Genomic DNA, 19,818 nt, shown 5'->3' on the forward strand with positions numbered 1-19,818 from the left:
GGAGAGAATGATTAACACACAAATGGCGCAGTTTTTACAGGAGGAACAGGTTTTGTTCTCTAATTCGGCATCTTGCTGTTCTGTGGAAAGATCCACCTGACTTCCTTGTGACATTTCACTGGCTGTCCTGACAATGTAACACTGCATGGGGGACATCTTTAACTTCTCCCACTGGAATGCAAGGCTGCACAGTTCACCACATAATGTGCCAACTGTAGCTCTACTGTCAAGCTTAAGCAGACATTTGCTTATTTCTTCCAGAGTTGAACTCGGAAGCCCATTTTCTCTCACACGAGCAAAGTTTCTAGGATCCAGATGGGCAAAATCTGAACAAAGTTTTGCATTAGCAGAAAACCTTCTATGGATATTGTCAGTCACTGTGTCTAAATGAAGTAAGTGATAGCTGATGCTAATGGCTCATCTTCTGCAAGCTCCCCTGGCATTTTTTCCTTATTTCCGACCCTTCGCTCAGAAAGGGCAGTTTGCACCACCAGCTCACACTCTTCTTCATCCTGCAGCTTTGTGTTAGCCCACTGCACAAACTTATCAGCTGCACACTTAACTCCTTCAAAGTCCCTAACACTCTTCTTGAGACTGTCCTCTGTCCCTTCAACCAGCCGTTGAGCTGTGATAATGTCCATTCCCTTTGTTTGTAAGTATTTTGATAAAGGAGATGTCTGCTCAAAAATGCGTAGGAAAATGAACTTGTTCAACATGTAATGACATTTGGTTGCTGATCAGTAGGCTTCTGACATCTGCCGTTTGTGCTTTCAGAAAGTAGGCATCGGCACTATCTTTGTGCATCTAACTTTTTCATGTCCTCTATTCTTTGGTGAACATGTCTCCATGTTTTCATGCCTTCCTTTATGAAAGGGCTATCACTAGAAAACGGAGCAAATGCCAGATATACAGTACAGTAGAGAGACTGATTTTTTTCACAGAAAGTCAACTATTTACGGTTGGTTCTATCTTTTGTGATGTAAACTTTTGGTATAGGACAACTTGGAGGTTGTTGTGGATGAAATGAAAACATGAATTTATGTCCTGTAACTGAGGACGAGCAAAGTAATCAAAGTTATCAACAGTCTCATCTTCACACTTCTGCTGCTGAGTTGCTGTGGCCCCTGAGTAGACTCTTCTTCTCTTTTATTCACACTTCCCTCGGTATCCCTATCCCTATGAGACCCATCTGCACCTGCATTACAGTAAAAAACAACATTCTGTAAGGCTTTAGCAAGATTGACATGGAACATGCTTGTAACAAAACAAGATTTTTCTCACTGAAACATTATTTTCCTTCTATTCACTTTCAGTAGTGGATTTTGTGTATTTACAAACTTATAATCAGTCTAGTGTAATATGAGGCATAAAAGGTGGTTATAGTGAAGCTGAACTAATCCATCCTATAATGAGCTCCTCACATAAACCCTTCACAATGACAGCAGCACTTTCTGTGGACACACTGGGCCTACCCCCCTCCGGACTCAGCTTGTGATGGCACATAAAAACTGTAAACATTTTTAGCTTAAATTAGAAAGTTTTCTGATCAGGTCAAAGCAGATTTATTTGTGATGCCAAATCATTCATAATCTCTGGGCACTTTTTACATAGGCAAATATTACAGCATATAATGCATAATAAACTTTATCACAATGTTCACTCAGAGAGTAAGCCTACCTGCTCCCTTTGAAATGAAGGCTTTATGGCTGCTGCTTGGTTCTGGCTCTTCAGTATCACCGGCAGCAAACTGGGATGGAGGCTACTGCTGAGGGGAGAGAGGACCACGAAAGTGTCTCATTTAGGTGGCATCAGTGTCACAATAAGCAGTTCTCTAAACAAAATACGGCACTGCCTGCAAATTACTGTTTAAGTTTATGAATCATGTAAATTAATTATGTGGCGTTATGGCATATGACGTAGTCTGTGTGATATGAACAAATGCTTTGCAAATTCGTAGCTTACTTACTTTTTTCACCGTCTCCACTTAGACTTTTGCTCTCAAACCGAGGGTTTTTAATTAAAAAGCCACTGAGTTTGGCGCATTTGGCCGCGTCATTTTCAAGTGCCTTCCATTTTTTTATTCTCGCCTTTTCGGCACCACCTGTGCTTTTTTTACCATCCATATACTCTCAGGCGTCTCTCAGAGGAACATAGCTCGGTAACTGCAGATCCTCTCTACTATAAGGCTCTGGGTAACATCCAATCAGCCCTACACACCAGCCTCTGTGTGATTGGCTGGTTGTGGTCACATGGCACACGTTAAAGCAGGATAGACAGTGAGCGCTGGCTGGCTGTACCTGTGAGTGCAGAAGCAGTAGATGCAGCATAGTATGTGACATGTATGTTGATTCTGATTTAACACCGGCCCTCGCGGCCCATAAACCCAGGCGGCCCACCAGGAATTTTCCCATTTCTCTCGATTAGCCACTCCGGGCCTGGGCTCCAATAGTGTTATTTCTCAGCCAGACCAGCTGACATCTGATCCTTTCACCTCCTGCCCCATTGCAGACCCACCGACGAATGTGCCTCTCAGTGACATCACCACTGCTCCACCCACTGATGAGGTCACTTCCGGTACCTAGAATCTATCGACCTGCCACATCAGTTCCTGTTCTGGCCTCCCTGACTCCTCCTCTTCCTCTGGTCCACTATACTTATAGACCTGTTAGTCAGTTCTTTTTTCAAGTGTACGGGGTGGCCATCCCCAAACCTTTTTCTGCCTGCTGACTATTTTATTATGGGGTGCACACCAGCTTTTTTTTTCCTCTATTCACTAAACAGTTTCTGATTTGTTTTCACCTTTTTTGTATAGATTACAATTTTGCAATAAAGGTGGAATAAGTTTTGACAGGATTTCTCTTGGTTTCATTTTTTTATTACACAAAATCTGCAATTTTGGCAGGGGTGTGTAGACTTTTTATATCCCATGTAAAATGGAATGATTTTGAGTCAATGGTGACAACACTATGGGGTCCTGGGTTTGACTCCCACCCTGCATGTTCTTTCTGTGGCTAAATGGTTTTGGTTAGCTGGTGGTCTGAAAGAGTAAGTATGCCCTGGAAGGAACTGGTATACCACCCTGGATTTACTCCTGGCTTGTGCCTAATGCTATCAGGTTACCCTTGGGGTGTGTCAAACCACCCTGTAACTGAAACAGCAGGTTGTGACATTCGATGGATGGGTGGGTGGATTATATTTCTGCTCACCAGACAGAGTGAAGCTCCTCTGTGGTGATGTCTCCTTTGAAAAAAATGGACTGAACTTTACACTGGCCATATGGAGGCATTGTGTCACCAGAGTGCCACATGATACGAGCCGCTCGCTGCTGATCTCATGTTTCGAGGAGCTAAATCGATGTGCTTGTCTCAAAGGCTTTGTCTTCCTGTCTTCACTGTGTGCCCCGTTTGAGCTGATTCTGAGCAAGATTAAAAGCTGCAACTGCATTGTATAACACAAAGATGGCTTCACTGATAGGCTCATCTGGGCAGTTCATAACAGAGTTTTCAGTTCCCTAACGATTCTGTGTCACTCACAGCTGACTGAGCTTCATTTAAATGTCAAACTTTATGGAGCATTTCCTAAATTTCAGTATGTAGAAAGGAAAACTTAAGGTAACTTACCCTTTAATACCACTAAGTGTGAGCAGATGAATGAACACAACAGTTCTAGCTCTTCTCCTTGCAGGTCCATGCACTTCTTGTATCGTTCCACTGATTTAAGCGTGGGAAAGGTGCTATATAAATGAAATGTATTATTATTATTATTTTTATTAACTTTTTCATTCCTTGGCAAAAGAAGCTTGTTGGCTACACCCCAAATCCAGGTCTGCATTGCTTCCTTAACCTTATCATCAGAGGTGAACCTGGGACCATGTAGTTCCAGGGGTTTCCCAACCTTTCTTGCCCCATTTACACCCCGTGGCAACTTTTCAAAGTTGGAAGACACATGCATGCACTGCTGTCCCACTCAGGATGGGTTCCAATCCCTTACCTGGCCAGGAAGCCATGGCACTGAGTGGTCAAAAAAAGGGCAAAATGTTTCCTTATTTAAAAACAACTGATGATGAGCAGATACTGGTACACCAGAATGAAACACAGCACATCAATGAGAAGACATCAGTCAGTGAGATGCTTGCTCTTGCTTTTCACCTACGATATTCTTGATGCAGTTGTGCAGACCCCCGTGACCCTGTGTTCGGATTCAGCGGGTTGGATAATGGACGGATGGATGGATTGATGCAGTTGTTGAAAAGCAAGTCTTGTGTCATATTGGGGAACAAATCAAGAGCTTTGCGACTTCAGCTTTTTTTAGCCAAATTTACCCTCTGAAGAGGTGAAATTTACCCCCCATGGTTAGGAACCCCCAGCATTGACCTTCTTTAAATGGACCGAAGATGTAATAGTCTCATGGTGCTGGAGCAGGTACTGTAAGTGGTGTAAGAGCCAATCTTAGAACGTTTAATGTTAATGTTAGAATTGCTTAATTTCCATCCATCCATCCATTTTCCAACCCACTGAATCCGAACACAGGGTCACGGGGGTCTGCTGGAGCCAATCCCAGCCAGCACAGGGTGCAACAACAACAACAACATTTATTTATATAGCACATTTTCTTACAAACAATGTAGCTCAAAGTGCTTTACATGATGAAGAAAAGAGAAAAAAAAAGACAAAGTAATAATTAAAATAAGACAACACTAATTAACATAGAATAAGAGTAAGGTCTGATGGCCAGGGAGGACAGAAAAAACAAAAAAGCTCCAGATGACTGGAGAAAAAAAATAAAATCTGCAGGGGTTCCAGGCCACGAGACCACCCAGCACCTTCTGGGCATTCTACCTAACATAAATGAACAGTCCTCTTTGTATTTAGGGTTCTCATGGAAGGACTTGATGATGGTCATGTAGACTTCTGGCTTTTAATCCATTAATGTAGGAACATCATGGTGCTTTGATTAGGTGGTGGTGACGTAGGTCGCCACCACAGAAAACCGGGAAAAGAAACAGAAGATGGAGTAGGGGTTAGTACGGAATTTAGAGCCACCATGAATAGTTATGATAATTAATTGAATATACAAAGCATCAGGATTAAACTAAAATGAAGTTATGAGAAAGCCATGTTAAAGTAATGTGTTTTTAGCAGTTTTTTAAAGTGCTCCACTGTATTAGCCTGGCGAATTCCTACTGGCAGGCTATTCCAGATTTGAGGTGCATAACAGCAGAAGGCCGCCTCACCACTTCTTTTAAGTTTTGCTCTTGGAATTCTAAGCAGACACTCGTTTGAGGATCTAAGGTTACGATTTGGAATATACAGGTAAGGTGTCAGGCATTCCGATATATAAGATGGAGCGAGATTATTTAAGGCTTTATAAACCATAAGCAGTATTTTAAAGTTAATTCTGAATGACACAGGTAACCAGTGTAGTGACATCAAAACTGGAGAAATGTGCTCGGATTTTCTTTTCCTAGTTAGGATTCTAGCAGCTGCATTCTGCACTCGTTGCAAATGATTTATGTCTTTTTTTGAGAGGAGTGCGTTACAGTAATCTAGTCGACTGAAAACAAAAGCGTGAACTAATTTCTCAGCATCTTTCAATGATATAAGAGGTCTAACTTTTGCCATGTTTCTTAAGTGAAAAAATGCTGTCCTAGTGATCTGATTTAATATGCGATTTAAAATTCAGGTTAGAGTCAACAGTTACCCCTAAATTCTTTACCTCCGTCTTGACTTTTAATCCTAATGCATCGAGTTTATTTCTAATAACCTCATTATATCCATTACTGACAATCACTAAAATTTCTGTTTTCTCTTTATTTAGCTTGAGAAAATTACTATTCATCCATTTAGAAATACAAGTAAGACATTATGTTAGTGAAACAAGAGGTGGGGTCGTCAGGCGCTAAATACAGCTGCGTGTCATCAGCATAGCTGTGGTAACTCACGTTATGCCCCGAGGGTGGCTGGCACGCCCCCTTGTGGTTCTGTCACACCTTGTTCTCCTCGCTTTAAACCTTTCTATCCATTTGTATCCAGCAGGGGCGCATGCTCCCAGGTGAGAGGTTCATTACAGATTGCAGCCTTTACTATACCAGTAATATACATAAAAGAATATATAAAATAAAGTACTGCATCATTCCCTAGTGGTAGAACAGTGGTTCTAAAAGGAAGAAAGGGTCAGTAACAGTAAAGTCAAGTCAAGTCAAGTTGGGGAGCATGCACTGGCACAGTTCGTTGATGCACCCTCTACACAATAAAACAACTCGGGATCCTGGTTGGCAACCCCCCAGGCAGACATGCGGTCCAGTCACACCCTCCGGAAATGACCCTCTATCTGCCGCAGGCAGGTGTTACATGGGTGACCCCTTGGCCTGGTCCAGCCACTTGGGTCCCCAGCAATGAGGATAGTACAAGCCGGATCACCCTCGGGGAAACACACCACATGGCTGTAGTGCCGTAACTGAGGTAATGTGCATCATTCAGGACTCCATGAGCAGCTGCTCATTTGACACAAAGTCAAACCAACGGTACCCAAGGATTCCCCAAAGAGACACAGTACCAAAGGAGTCCAGTCTTCGTCTCAGGTCACTGGATAGCGTCCATGTCTCGCAACCATATACCAAAACAGAAAGCACCAGGACTCTAAAGACTTGGACCTTTGTCCTTTTGCATAGATATCGTGAGCGCCACACACCCCTTTCCAGCGACCTCATGACCCCCCATGCTCTCCAAATCCATCTACTGACATAGGAAGAGCCACCAGAGACATGAATATCACTGCCCAGGTAAGTAAACCTCTCAACAACGTCAACACTCTCCGCAAACAGACACACTGCTGATGGCTGTGCCCAAGAGGTCAGTAAAGGTCTGGATCTTGGTTTTTATCCAGGACTCTCGTAAGCCCCAACACTCAGACTTCTCACTCAGTCTCTCAAGAACCCCAATCAGAGCCTCCATTGACTCCACGAAGATCACGGCATCGTCAGCAAAGTCAAGATCTGTGAATCTTTCTTCACCAACAGATGCCCCACAGCCGCTGGACCCCACAACCTTGCCCAACACCCAGTCCATACAAGCATTGAACAGAGTAGGAGCAAAAACACACCCCTGACAAATCCCAGAATCAACTGGGAAAAGCACAGAGGTCCTGCCTCCACTCTGCACAGCACTCACAGTACCAGTGTACAGGCCGGCCATGATATCCAGCAACTTCAAGGGGTCCCACAAATCCTCAGGATGTCCCATAGGGCAGCTTGATCAACTGAGTCGAATGCCTTATGAAAATCGACGAAGGCTACAAAGAAACTCTGCCGATATTTCCGTTTGTGCTCCATGAGAACCCTCAGTGCCAGGATGTGGTAATTGGTAGACTTCTAAGGCGTAAAACCAGACTGTTACGGTCGCTGGTAGGTGAGCAAGTGATCAGGGATCCTATTGAGGACGACCCTAGCAAGGACCTTACCTGGCACTGAGAGCAGTGTTATCCCCCTGTAGTTGTTGTAATCCAGGCGAAAACCCTTCCCTTTCCAGATATGGACGACAAGTCCTGTTTTCCAGTCAGTTGGGATGATGCCAGTCTCCCAAACGGAAGCAAAGATTGTTTGCAATTCCAGGAGGACAGCCTTACCACCAGCGGGGGAGAAGTTCACCCTGGATACCACAGATCCCGACAGCCTTTCCTCCCCTCAGCTGGTTCACCACCTGTGCAATCTCAGTGAAACTGGGGGGTTCACAGCTAATTGGAGGATCTGCCTCAAGAACCGTGGACCCAGAGATATCCAGCGTCCTAGCCGGAGGATCAGCTTTGAACAACAACACAGTTAAACAGTAAAGGAAGATTATATTTTAGCTTCAGTTTAATATCGGTGTAACACTCGCAATAAGACAATAGTCAAAGGAGAGCTATACTTGACCAAAGCGTGATGCAGTTGAGGTTTCCTGGGATCGGCGCTTGTCCAGTGTTTGACAGAGCATTGTGTCCTAGGCATGGGCAGGACCGACATCTTCCATCCATAGGTGAGCTCTGGGGTTCCATGCAGTTGTCCGAGTTTTATGCTTTCTCTTTGAGCATGTAGTCTCCAAGCATGAGGTAGCTTGCTTGGCAGTGTTTAGTTTGGGAAGCCCTTAATTAGCTGACAACGTCCCTGGTGACCCCGGCCATAACATTGATCATGGCCAAATAGGGCAGAGCAGCACTTCAGCATTGTGGAACGCCCTACCGCGTGTAGTATGTGAGAGGCACATGTCTTTTCCCCGTGAGCTGGCTTACTTAAATGTGTCTGGTTTCTGTTCATATAAAATCAGATACAATGAAATAAACTTTACAGACCAAACTGACAAACTTTAAACATTTGGCTACACTACACCATTCATAAATGTTTCCTTGAGTCAGGCTGTTTTCACTTCTGTACTGAGCCAACATTCTTGGGTAAAGTTCAACAGGTTTCTGACCATCAACGACTTCTGTTTGTGTGACAGTCAGGAATGGCAGACACTTAGAAAGCAGCAAATTCAGAATGAATCGGACAAGCTTCAGAACTGGACGAACACTCGGAAAATGCGGTTTAATGTAGAAAAGTGCACAGGGCTACAAGTAGGTAAAAGGAGCATCAATTATAAACACAAGATGGAAGACACTGAGCTTCAGAAAGATACCTCTGGACAAGATTTAGGGGTTTATGTTGACGCAACATTCTCATCCTCTAAGCAATGTGTAGTAGGAATTATGCACTAGTGAGACCACATCTGGAGGTTTGTGTGCACTTCTGGTCTCCGCAGTACAAGAAAGACACAACAGCACTTGAAGCCGTGCAGAGGAGAATCCCAGGACTTAAGGACATGACTGACTGTGAGAGACTCCGACAATTAAACCCTGTGGAAGCCGGCCCGGACACAGACCGGCGGACACGTTGATGTCACCCACAACACGTTTATTATACATACTTACATAAAAGTGCACCTCAAAAACCCCCAAAAGTCCCCAAAGTCCAGGCCAACCTCGAATGCCTTTCTCTTCAGGCCGCCTCCTCTCCTCTCCTCCTGAGCTCTGTCCTTCTCCTCACCCAACTCTCACTGAATGGAGGGAGGCGGCCCCTTTTATCATCACCCGGATGTGCTCCAGGTGCTTCCCAGCAATCTTCCACCTGCACTCCGGGTGTGGCGGAAGTGCTGAGGTCCAGGGCTCCAAAGGCATTGGGGCGCCCCCTGGCGGTGGCCACGGGCCCCTACAGGGTTGAGTTTCAAAGTTCTGTACCCGTGGTCCCCATAAGTACCAGGGCGGTCGCCCCCACGTGGTCTGGGGAAGGCGCAGACCCTCTTCCGGTCCTCTGGGGCGTCCCGGCCGGGTCACCCCCCCCAGCCACTTGTGACAACCCGTTTACTCTCGAGCTCAGGAGATTGCGTGGGGACCTCATCCAGGTCTTCAAAATCCTCAAAGGTGTTGATAAATTAGATCACTCAGAACACTTTCAACTTAATGGTGAATCACTCAAGGAAATTAAGGTGAAATGTATGTAGAACTGAAGTCAGGAAGCGCAAAGAATTTTGGGAATCTGGAACACACTACTTAGACAAGGAGCTGAAGAAGAAACCGTAACAACCTTTAAGAAGAATCTGGATGAGATGTTGGGATGCCTTAGCTACTAGCTGAACAAATGAATGGTCTGCTCTCATTTGTCAAATGTCTTATGTTCTTGGAGTTTTATAGCGCCTTCCAGGATTCTCAAACTCCAGTCCTGGAGAGCCACAGTGGCTGCAGGTTTTCATTCTAATCCTTTTCTTATTTGGTGACCACTTTTGCTGCTAATTAAGTCCTTTTCCTTTCATTTTAGTGGACTTGTTTTTTTAAGATTTGTTCCCCTGAATCTCTCCATCATTCCTCTGACTTGCTTCATTTCTTTCCTTAAATGGCACCCAAACAGAAATGAAACGTGAAGTGAGGGAGCCAACAGAAAACCAACTAAGTCAGGGTCTCAAACCCCAATCAGTGGCTTCATTAGGCGCCGATTCTTGTTGTTAATTAAACCCATTGTTTAATTCCATGACTTGTTGCTGCTCTCATTGTGCAATAGCAGGTATTTCCAAAATTGTTGACTTTCCCTTTTCTAAGAGCAGTGTTCAAATCTGGGCCTGAGCAGATCAACATTCCTGAGACCTTCATTGTTCTTTATTTTCAGATACTGTATGATGGACACAGTCAGTTGGTCCTGTTTTGGCTTATTTTGTATTTCATTGTTGTTTGGCAGCTAATTAAGGAAAAAGAAACAATTAAGGGGTCCAGGTCTACAGGCACAAGTCAATTAAAATGAATTCAAAAGGAGTTAATTAGCAGTGAGAACAGGTCACTGATTAAGAAAAGGGTTAGAATGAAAGCCTGCAGCCACTGCGGCCCTCCAGGACCAGAGTTTGAGAGCCCTGCTCTACCTCATGACACTTTACACGTCCATTAAAGTGTTTTTCATGTTTCTAGGTGGTGAGCACTGGCAAGTCAAGTGACCCTCTTAGGGTCACAGAGTGAAGCAGAGTGAAGGCAGCCTTCCCCCAACCTTCCATATCAGGGGCGTCCTGGCCATCTCTTACAATATCAATTTTAAGTGACATCTGCACCCCTTCAATTCTTCTACTCGATAATTCAAAACCCCATAAGCCTTATCAAACAAGCACATGAATGTCCCAAATCACAAATTTGACAAAATTATTATGATACTACACCAGTCTTTTTAGCCTAAACATTTTGGCATTATCCAAGAGAACAGGAAACAAAACAAAACAATCAAATTTGATGCCTTGTGAAACTCTCTCATTTTCAAAAACATATTAGCAATGACTCTGTAATAAAGCAAAAAGAAGGCAGAAAAAGGTTTGGGGAACCACCCCCTATATTGTACAGCGTACAAATCAACATAACTCAAGCGTTCAAAAAATGGCTCCAGAGCAACATCTGGTTCTGTGTCCAAAACAGGAACAACTAAAGAAAGAAGGAGTTGGGCTTTTATAACAGGCAGGGAGGAAGAGGTGGGGTCCAATAATTGAAGTTGGACGTGACCTCGGTGGGGGACGCGGCCATGCAAGGGAAGCAGGAAGTACTTTATGTTAGATAGATAGATAGATAGATAGATAGATAGATAGATAGATAGATAGATAGATAGATAGATAGATAGATAGATAGATAGATAGATAGATAGATAGATAGATAGATACTTTATTAATCCCCAAGGGGAAATTCACATACTCCAGCAGCAGCATACTGATAAGGAAACAGTATTAAATTAAAGAGTGATAGCAATGCAGGTATAACAGACAATATCTTTATATAATGTTAACGTTTACCCCCCCCCCCCCCCCGGGTGAAATCGAAGAGTCGCATAGTGTTGGGGATGAATGATCTCCTCAGTCTATCAGTGGAGCAGGACAGTGACAGCAGTCTGTCGCTGAAGCTGCTCCTCTGTCTGGAGATGATACTGTTCAGTGGATGCAGTGGATTCTCCATGATTGATAGGAGCCTGCTCAGCGCCCGTTGCTCTGCCACAGATGTCAAACTGTCCAGCTCCGTGCCTACAATAGAGCCTGCTTTCCACACCAGTTTGTCCAGGCATGAGGCGTCCCTCTTCTTTATGCTGCCTCCCAAGCACACCACCACGTAGAAGAGGGTGCTCGCCACAACCATCTGATAGAACATCTGCAGCATCTTATTTCAGATGTTGAAGGACGCCAGTCTTCTAAGGACGTATAGTCGGCTCTGTCCTTTCTTGCACAGAGCATCAGTATTGGCAGTCCAGTCCAGTTTATCATCCAGCTGCACTCCTAGATATTTATAGGTCTGCACCATCTGCACACAGTCACCTCTGATGATCACGGGGCCATGAGGGGCCTGGGCCTCCTAAAATCCACCACCAGCTCTTTGGTTTTGCTGGTGTTCAGGTGTAGGTGGTTTGAGTCGCACCATTTAACAAAGTCCTTGATTAGGTTCCTATACTCCTTCTCCTTCTTGGTTTCCCTTCGGAAGATCTGTAGGAGAAGGAGAGGAAAGGTTAGTGCACTTCGAAAAAACCTGCTCTTGCTTTCCGCCCTCGGTTAAGTCCTTCGCCTGCCTCCCAAGCGCACGTGTGTGACAGGCTCATACGTTCATTGTCAGTCCTCCTTCGTCAATCGAGCACAGTACCCCTTTAACCCCCCCACACACATTTTCACACACCTCTAATGTATTCATCAATTTATAATAAGTATATTCCATCATTATTCCGGAGTGCACATTCATCTTAAGAATCAAAAGAAAATCAGTAGGCCCTGTTCCTCCTTGTTTTATATTTCAGGATTTTAGAATGGCTAATTTTGCCTCACCTGATAAAAAGCTAAATAACTGAATGTTTTGCCATTTTTTCTTATTATATTTAGTTCCATATATAGATGGATAAGGCACTATATACTAGTTGGATAGATAGATCGTTATTGTCCCCAGGGGGAAATGAGTCTTTGTACAGAAGCTCTTTAAATAAATAAATACATAAACAGCTAGATAAATAAATATACACACACGGTACAGTCTGAACACACACCAGAATGACTCAAAACAAAGAAAATTAAAGAATAGGACAGCTTCTGACTTGTCACTCACAGTCCCAGCGAGGCGCTATACAATCGTAGTGCTGTTGGTATGAAGGACCCCCAGTCGTGTTTCCTCACACACTTTTGCTGAATAATTCATTGGCTAAAAGCCCTCAGTGTTGGTGTGTCAGAGAGAGGATGTGCAGTGTTGTTCCTAATGGCACTCAGTTTTGTCTTCATTTTCTGCTCCACTTGTATTAACTTGTCTGTTCACTGGGCTTCTCTTGAAGTGATGTTACCAGACCAGCCCAGCACGGCGTGTGGCCATCACAGAGTTCTAGAAGATGTGAAGGATGTCGCTACTCAAATTAAAGGAACGCAGTCTACTAAGGAAGAAGAGTCCGCTCTGCCCTTTCTCATATGGCACCTCTGTGTTACAAGACCAGTCCAGCCTGTCATTGATGTGGACCCCCAAGGACTTGTAAGAGTGGACCACCTCTACATCCACTCCCTGAATAGTGACTGGACACAGAGGCACGTATATCACCAGTTCCTCTGTTTTGTTCAGTTGCAGATAATAAACAAAGTTCTCTGCCTGACTCCTACAGTATCCCACACCCATGAAATGAGGAATTTTATTTTATGATACTAGGAGGCTTTGCCCCCTGCTCGCTTCACTCGCCAACCTCTGGGCCTGCACTACGCACTAGCCTCTTTGCAGTTCTGCTGCTCGTGTATGGCGATGTGGATGTACAATTTAAACAGATTTTAATTTTCATGTTTCAAGTGTTATATTTGCATCCACATTACTCATAACTGCCCGTGATTGAATTTCGTTTCTTTCACACTATTAAATAAAACGACTTTTTCGATTGTTTGTCTCTGAGATTTGTTAATTGTCTTTGCAAAAGCTATTCTAATGGGAAACTGTTAAAGTTTTAACATGAATGGCATATCAAGATCTCCTTCGTTGTCTAATGTTATCCGTGGAAGATGTACTACATCACCTTTCTTGGATACATCCTTCTTTCTACAGTAATTAGAAGACCAGACGGTGTTAACGCTTATAGATATTCTATGGGATCTTGTAAGTTGATGTTTTCATCTTCCACACGATCATCACCAACTGTTTCAGCATAGTCTATTGATACGCATTTAACCAATTTGCCGTGTTACCGATTGACATTTTTGCCATTAATTCATTTGACTTCATTGTTTCTCGGTGCTAGGATTGCCCGTGTACTCATTTTTTCTGTTGATAAACCTTCATGATGAAATTCTTCAATAAGATTTGAACATAATACGTCTTCTTTAATTGGGAACTTAAAATGAAGAAAACATTAAAATTTATAAGAGCTGAGAGTGCAGGAAATGTGTCTGTCAAAAGCATTCACACGAATGAGAGGTGAGAGAACTGAGGTCTTGTTTGAAAATGGCTGCTAAGAGGGCGTGACTTTTAAAAATATCATGTCAATATTCTTGTCTCGCGGGACTTGAAAATATCTTTTCGAAAAAGTCTGGTCTCCTAAAAAGTCTCATTGCGTCAAAATATTTTTTTAAATATTAGAGAGATGTTTATACACTGTCATTGACAAAGTACATGTACAAGATGGAAAGACCAATTTTTTACTTATAGAGTTACTAATCGGGCACCAAACAATAATAAACAATATAGTTAACTCACTTCAACATACATTGTATGCAGAAAAAAAGAATAAGTCCTGAGTACACCACTGTAAATATTTTAAATCTGATACGTCACTGGCACCTTGTGCTTACCGTTTCCATTCAAATCTTTACTTACCAGACTACATTAACAACAAAATGATTCAGCATTATATTTATTGAAAAATTATCCAGTTCTTTGTTTCTTGCATCCGACTTGGAGCTGTGCTGAAAAAAAACTCGTGTGTTTTCCTTTATAAAGGCACAATATTATGATATTAGTGAGCAATATTCTGCAGTTTTACTTTGAACATCCAAAACACACTTTTTCCAAAAGCAGCAGTCATTTCCCACACTGCAGTAACTGTAATAGATTTGCACCTCCATAAGTCAAACCCTCCTGGCCACAGACTCACATCCTGCCCTCCATACAGGAATAAAAATGGAGTCCTCAAAGGCAACGGAGAAGTGCTTCAGGTTCACTGACCTTTCAGACTTATAAACGCAACGACATTTGTGTCACATTAGCATCCTCAGCTGGCAAAATGTAAAAGAGCACTTGTTAAAAATGTAGCTGATATTTCAGTTCCGACCACACGGTGGCACTGTTTCTCAGTCTTTTTTCAAAAGCTTTCGCAGCAAGTTTTTGAGACAATCGCAGTCCTACTAGTTCATCCAGGTCAAGCCAAGCGAGAAGATAATCTGAGGCAAGGTGTCCTAAACAGCATGCCACGCCACTCCATATGTTATGTTTAATTGGCAAGTTTAAAGTGGGCACCTTCAGGGTACAGCACAGTATGTGTCAGTACTTCACAGGTTCAGCCCTGGGGGAGCGCCTGTTGCTGCAGGGTTTTTTTTTTTTGTTCTAGCCAGTTTCACAATCAGTGAGCCATTTTTACCTCTAATTGATCCCTTTGTTTAATTAGCTGGTCTTTTATTAGCTTCTCTTATTCTACATTTAGATAAAAGCAGGAGTTTTGAGAATTATATTCGTAAGAATAGAATAGAATGCCTTTTATTGTCACTATACACATGTACAATGAGATTAAAAGCAGCTCCTGAAGTGCAGACATATATGTAAAACACAACAAATAAAAAAACAAATGAGGCAAAAAGTTGCAAAAAAAAGTTCTGCGACACTATATACATATGGAAAGAATAAATAACTATTGCACTATAGGGGTATTGCACATAATTTAAATATTGCACAATAATGATGATCATGTGCAGTGAGTAGTGGATGTTGGACCCTGAGAGTAATGATATTGTACAGTATACAGATATTACACAGTTGATGGATAGAAGGAAGTCCAGGGGTTGGGGGGTTAGACTGTGTAGTCAGTGCATGCGTGAGTTTAGAATGGTGATGGCTTTTGGGAAAAAACTGTTCTTGAGTCTGTTTGTCCTTGTTATGATGCACCTGTAGCGCCTCCCTGAGGGCAACAGGTCAAACAGATCAGAGCCAAGGTGGGCGCTGTCCTTGATGATGTTTTTTGCTCTGCTGAGGCAGCGGGAGGTGTAAATGTCCATCAGGGAAGGGAGAGGGCAACCGATGATCTTCTACTCTCTGAAGCCTCTCCCTGTCTGCCATGGTGCAGTTGCCGTACCATACTGTGATACAGTACGTCAGCAGGCTCTCGATGGACGAGCGGTAGAAGGTCAGTAGCAGCTGTGCTTTCTGAGGACCCTCAGGAAGTGTAACTGCTGCTGAGCCTTCTTGATGACTGCTATGATGTTGTCTGTCCAGGAGATGTCAGCGGACATAAGGACGACGAGAAACTGGAAGGTATGGACCCTCTCCACACACTTGCCGTTGATGTAAAGGGTGGCTAAGTCGGTGCTGTGCCTCCTGAAGTCGACAATGATCTCCTTGGTTTTCCTGGTGTTCAGAGCCAGATTGTTCTTTGAACACCAGACTGCCAACTTCAGGACCTCCTCTCTGTAAGCTGCCTCGTCTCCCTTTGAGATGAGTCAGACCACTGTGGTGTCGTCAGCAATCTTGACGATGAGGTTGTTGTTATGGGCCGGACTGCAGTCGTGGGTGTAGAGACAGTACAGGAGGGGGCTCAGCACAGGCCATAATTTTAAGTTCTTAACTCTCTTTTGCCGTTTTCCTATTATTTCCCTTCTGCCATTTCAGTTTGCTCTGTGATTTGTATCCTAATAATGACAATTAACAAAGAGTGGAGAATTCACATACACTCGCTGAGCCAAATCTTAAGACCACTGGGTCAGGCCGTCTTTGTCTCTCCAAACCGCCTCATTTTTTCATGGCGTGGATTCCACAAGTGGTTGAAAACACTTCTTCGAGATTCTGGTCTATGCTGACATGATTGCGCAAATAACCCAATTTCTGCAGGTTTGTCAACTGCACATTCAGGCTGCAAATTACCCATTCTGCAACATTAATAATAGTAGTTAATAATTCATTACATTTCTATAGCGCTTTTCTCATTATTCAAAGCACTACCACAGAGGGAGGATCTGAGACACAAACCCATGATCTCTTTACTGCGAGGCAGTAGCGCTACCACTGTGCCACATCTCAAAGGTGGCCTATCAGCTTCAGATCCTGTGACTGGGAAGGCCCCCGGTCAACTTATTGTCATGTTCACAAAAGCAATTTGAGATGACCTTTGCTATGTGACATGGCGTATTACCACACTGGAAGTAGCCATTTGAAGATGGGCATATTGTGGCCAAAAAGGAATGTACAATGTCGGCAACAATACTCAAATAGGTTGTGGTGTTCAAACGATGGTTAGTTGGTATTAACAGACTTAAAGCATGCAGCGTGAACATTCTCCACACCAGAATACACCATACCACCATCACCACCATCCTGGCGGCCTTAGGGGTGTGTGGGGCCTAGGGCTGACCAACCCCACGCGGGGCCGGTTACGTCAAACACTGTTACCGGTATGTGTGGACTGTATAAACATAAATAAAAATAATGTTAACATGCACCGTATTTTCTCATTACAGTATTCAACTAAATTTTTGCAAGGTAACACACGCACTTTATCAAAATATAACAATATAATCTGTTTTAAAAGTGTAATTCATAATTCATGACAATACCACGACAGTGCGAAATGCGATGTGGTGTCATGAAGAAATTAACAGGGCCTCTTCTAGAAAAGTACCCAGATTGCAAGTAAACTCTGAGTCTCGATATGCAGGATGTCATAGTCATACCTCACGCTGATGTCATGTCAGCCGGTTGTCATTAGCGATACATGTTTTTGTGCATTAATATTCAGACTATGGAATGTTTTCAAATACATAAACATGCATGTATAGAATTTGACCTTGAAAAGGGATTTTAAAAGGGTTCCTCTTAGAATCATCTCAAATATATATATAATGGAGAATATAACTTGACAAATCCACTCAAATGGAACACGCGGACCTCAAAACCAGGGCCCACTAAGGTGCGGGGCCCTATGGGCAGTCGCCCCGCTTGCCACCCCCAAACGTCACTCTTGCTCAGGCTGCTAGTGTCAAATTCTGACTGTACCGTCTAAGTGCCTCAGCAAAAACTGGGAGTCATCAGGCCAGGCTACATTGTTTCAGTGTTCAGCTGTCCAGTTTTGGTAATCCTGTGCCCACTGCAGCCTTAGTTTTCTGTCCTTCGCTGGCAGAAATGGAACCCAAAATGGTCTTCTGCTTTTCTAGTCCATCCGCCTCAAGGTTCAACACATTGTGCATTCTGAGATGCTTTTCTGCTCATTACAGTCGTACAGACTGGTTATCTGAGTTACCAGAGCCCTTCTGTCAGCTCAAACCAGTCTGGCCATTCTCTTCTGACCTCTCTCATCAACAAGGTGTTTCCCTCCACAGAACTGCCACTCAACTGGATGTTTTTTGCAGTGTTTTGAGTAAACTCTGCGGACTGTTGTGCGTGAAAATCCCAGGAGATCAGCAGGTACAGAAACTCTCAAACCAGCAAGCTACAACAATCATGCCACGGTCAAGATCATCAAGATCACTTTTTGCTTTGTGGCCTCCCTAACCATAACATATCATCTATGGGGGAGGAGCGAAAACTTTAGATACATCAAAAGTTTCAATCTCCGATTTTTGATGTTTTATTGGCTCCAATACCGAAAACTTCAATATCTCGATGATGGGTGTGTGAGTCTGTGTGTCTCACTTTCTTGAGGACGGTCGAGAGCTAAAACGGCTGGATGGAAAAAAATGCCAAACTCGAAACCTAAGCCTGTGATGAGATGAAGATGTGCCGAGTAGTTTTTGAGTCAAATCGTGCAAGAGAAAGAGGCCCTCTAGAGGAATCCTCAAATACTGTAATTTTGCAATTAATTATGAATTCTTCTCGTCAATTGCTATCATAATGACCTATTTTATTCTTTTTTTATTTTATTGATTTTATTGTAATCGTTCCATGCAAATAGATTAATTTTTACAAAAAAATAGGACTGAACACAAATCAACCCCACCCCTGAGAAAGAGAGCATGGCCAATGGAGTAAAACTTAAAGCTAGTAAAAATAAATAAATTGAAGAGTTTAATAGGCGGATAAAGATAAATGGAGAAGAAAAAGAAATAGGAAGAGAATGTGCTTCCTCAGTGCTTTAAGAGGTTATTCTAATATATTATTGATCAGATCCTGCCAGGTTTTGAAAAAGTTACCCACTGACTTAAAAGAGGAGAGTTAGGATTCTTCCAGTTTAACAAAATAAGTCTGTGTGCCAATAGTTAAATAGTTAATAGTAAAGGCGATCACCGTTTGTTTGTCCTTCTCCACTTTAAGCCCATCTGGAAGTCCACCAAACACAGCTGTTAGTAGGTTAGGAGGGATTGTGACCCCAAGGCTGTCTGAAAGACACTTAAAAAGTTTGGTCCAGAATGATGTTAATTTGCCGCAGGCCCAAAACATGTGACCCAGTGAGGCTGGAACTTGATTGCAGCGTTCGCAGGTTGGATCTTGCCCTGGAAAAATTTTGGACAATTTTAAGTGAGACAGATGTGCTCGATATATAAATTTGAGTTGAATAATTGTATGCTTTGCACATATGGAGTTCAAGTGAATTCCCTGCATTGCTACTTTCCACTCCTTTTCTGATATGTTGAGTGAGAGATCTTTTTCCCATTGTCCTCTTGGATCTTTGAAAGGGAGGGACTGTAAAATATTTTTATATATTGCAGAAATGCTGGCAGAGTCCTCGAAACTGAGTAATATTTTTTCCAGCATAGAGGAAGGTGGGAGATGAGAGAAAGAGCAAAGTTTCTAATTTGAAGATGGTGAAAGAAATGTGTTGCTGGAAAGTTACATTTGGAATGTAATTGTTCATAGGATGCAAAGATGTTGTCTATATAAAGATCTCCATGTAATTTAATCCAAATTTTTTCCAGATATTAAAAACTGAATATGTTTGTGAGGATTGAAAGAGGTCGTTCTCTTGCAGAGGTGCCACAGATAATAGCTTCTCCATCTTAAAATGCTTTCTACATTGGTTCCATATTCTGAGTGAGTGAAGCACAATTGGGTTATTAGTATATTTGTGATAACTTGCATTTATTGGGGCACAAAGCAGGGAATATAAAGAAGTACTGCAGGAATTTACTTCTATTGCGGACCAGGCCTGTGTAT

This window comes from Erpetoichthys calabaricus, chromosome 15 (assembly GCF_900747795.2).
Source record: "Erpetoichthys calabaricus chromosome 15, fErpCal1.3, whole genome shotgun sequence".
Classification (NCBI taxonomy): domain Eukaryota; kingdom Metazoa; phylum Chordata; class Cladistia; order Polypteriformes; family Polypteridae; genus Erpetoichthys; species Erpetoichthys calabaricus.